Source organism: Pteropus alecto, unplaced genomic scaffold (assembly GCF_000325575.1).
Source record: "Pteropus alecto unplaced genomic scaffold, ASM32557v1 scaffold21, whole genome shotgun sequence".
NCBI lineage: Eukaryota > Metazoa > Chordata > Mammalia > Chiroptera > Pteropodidae > Pteropus > Pteropus alecto.
In genome coordinates this window covers 15868301-15871412 of record NW_006436282.1, presented here as the reverse complement: position 1 = coordinate 15871412, position 3112 = coordinate 15868301, and the positions used below count along the sequence as shown (strand labels likewise).

General features: G+C 35.8%; 1 protein-coding gene across 1 annotated transcript in view; it reads left to right on the top strand.

Annotated features, from left to right (window-relative positions):
* Positions 1–3112, top strand: part of RAPGEF5 (Rap guanine nucleotide exchange factor 5) — a 272187-nt gene that overhangs the window by 180651 nt on the left and 88424 nt on the right. The window lies entirely within an intron of this gene.

The following is a 3112-nucleotide window of genomic DNA, read 5'->3' as shown; positions in this document are numbered from 1 at the left end:
TCTGCTGCATTGCTGTCCATTGGCTTTTTGTTGTTGTTTGTAAGACTTCACTCTCGGTGACCTAGCCAGGGTTGCTCATGAAGGGGACAGTTTCTCGGTGTTTATAAACATGTCTTTCTGTGACTTTAATTCTTTCTTGGAATTTTATTTTCATCCCTTTTCAAGGGGGAAAAATTGCTCCATGGGTTTTCAGATCCAAGGCCATCAATACAAATGCCAGGGTGTTACTGAGCAGGAGAGGAGATGAGATGTTCAAGGATGGCAGGCTATTCGGTTTAATCCTGTAACATCTCTAATGGTGCCACATCAAATCTTAACAGTGTCTCAAGGGGGAGAATGACTTGGCAAGCTTTGTAACTGAACTATTTTGGGGGTGTCTATTGACTTTAAGTGCAAATGGAGGTCTCAGGAGCCTTCACCTTGCTACGTACTATTGAAAAGTTTAGGGACTTATTTAAGTTGTCAAAAGCACCCTAAAGTTTGACTATATCCAAGACTGACTCCTAACCTCTGCTTGTTTTAGCATATTTGAATATCCCAGCACATGGCTTGAATTTCTCAAAACAATATTTCTTTTGATTCATTTTAGTTAGAAGAGCAACAGTTTTCATATGCCATATGTTATTGATTTCAAGATGCACATTTTCCCCACCTTTTAGCATCTCTGAAATCACGATGAATCTTTTAACGATTGATGATTTGAAACCGTGTCATAGTTTAATTGTGGGCATTTTTCTTTCCTAGTGCTCCTTAAAATGAATGATATATTTTACAACGGATCTCATATTCGATCCAATGGGCCAGCAACAACCTGAGCATAGGGCAAGATCTTTTGAAATCAAACAAACAGTAGAGTACCTCTTCACCAAGTCTAGACATCATCAGCCTTAGGCCACAAACAACATTATGCTTATTAAAAAGGGAACTGTGTTGTGTTCACCTTATATATTCAATCTGGAATACTGTAGTCATAGCTAATGAGAATATAATACCCTCCAAATGAATAATAATAGAAATCTGAATTTGGTGCTGATGCTTATAAAGACTTTTCACATGAGACAGAAATTTAATGGTAGGAGGTTCGCAGCTTTGCTTATGGTTATCTATCTCCAAACTTTCATTTTAAGATTGTAAAATGGGACAGTAAGGTTTTTTACTTCTTGTGTGAATGTCATAACGTGGATGCATTCACAGCTCCGAAGTGTCTGTGCTTCTGAGAGGAAAGATGCTGTATAAATCAACATCGGAATTATGGCCTTTCCTACCTAAGCTTTTCCTGATGAAGCTGAGAGTAAGGAAAGGTGAATGTTAAAGATTTTTCTTCCTTAGTGATAAATACAAACTCAGCCATTCCCCTCCTACAGGATGACATCAGTTGAACTAATCAATTCTCAGAGCTAATATTTCTTTCTTTTTTCTTTTTTTTTAATGTTTTAATTTTTTCTTTTTTTATTCTTCAATTACAGTTGACATTCAATAATATTTTATATTAGTTTCAGGTATACAGCATAGTGGTTAGATATTTATATAATTTATGAAGTGGTCTCCCCTGTTAAGTCTAGTACCCACTTGGCACCATAGATAGTTATTTCTAGTATTATTGACTGTATTTCCTATGCTGTACTTTACATCTCCATGATTATTTTGTAACTACCCATTTTTACTTCTTAATCCCTTCACCTTTTTCACCCAGCCTCCCAACCCCCCTTCCATCTGGCAACCATCAGTCTGTTCTCTGTATCTTTGAGTCTCTTGCTGTTTTGTTTGCTTGTTTATTTTATTCTTTAGATTCCACACATAAATGAAATCATTTTGTTGTCTTTCTGTGTCTGACTCATTTCACTTAGCATAATATCCTCTAGGTCTATCCATGTTGTCACAGATGGTAAGATTTTATTCTTTTTTTTTTTTTTTTTTTGCCAAGTGATATTCTATTGTATATACATACCACATCTTATTTATCCAGTCATCTATTGATGGACACTTAAGTTGTTTCCATATTCAACGTGGTGTTCCACTAAATGGGTTATTCGACACTAGATACTTACACTTTTTACAATAATTTTTTAGGAGTAAGAGCCATCTGGTAGATAATATTACTCTTTCAAGCGTTCCATGTATCTATACCTTTGCCTGCATATTGAGTTTACAGTGTCCCTGAGGTGGGTGAAGCAGTTTCATTTTTCCTGCCCTTCTTCTCTTTTCAACAGCCGTCATCTGCTCTTGCTCGTGAAAACTCAGAACACACAACATGTACAGAGGAAACTGCAGTTTACTTCATGTAAACCTAAGTCTGCAATTTCCTCCTCTTGTTATAACAATAACGACCAAACCCTGGAGTGACATACAGATTTCCTTTTTTAAAATGTTTTAAAAATGTTTCATGTACCTCATCTGTCATTCCTGGGACCAAAGCTAAGGAGAGACAGTGATAAAATCTGAGTTAGAATCCAAGTTGCCTATTGAGTCATTCTTTTTGCTAAACAACATTGCTTCTCCAGTTCTAGAATGCTGCATCCTTTTTTATACATAAATGCCAAAATGGGAAAGCTACTTTGAAGTAGTCCTGCGTGGAGAAAGACATGAATTTGATAGAATAAAGCTTTTGTTGCTGGTATGTCTTGTTACAAATTGAAGGGGCTTAGAGCTTTCTGAGTAGTCATTTCTAATATTTATTTAAACTGGTAAGTGCCATGATTATAAATGCGTGTAACTAGAGAATCACTTCATTCTGTGCTTTTGCCAAGGTGTTTCTGAAATAAAAAAGTTAAATGTATAATTATCACAAGTTTCTCAGGAAGCACTTAGTTTTTCTATTTTCTATGAACTAGCTGCAGGCAAAATTAGCCAGCACTCATTCCTAAGTGTTGAAAATTATTATGTGAGAACTTTAAGAAGGGGACAGAAATTGGCTCGCTCTTCTAAATATTATGATAGTGAAATTAACATTTGGTCATTAATTCTTTAAAGAAATTACCTCTTATATGGGCATCCTGTTTTCTACTTTTAATTCTATGATTATATCAATAGAGGAAGGAGCTTGTGTTACCAAACAGGGATTTTTGAGCTTGACCTTGAAGAATGACTGATGGTCACAGAAGGAGGGTGGGGA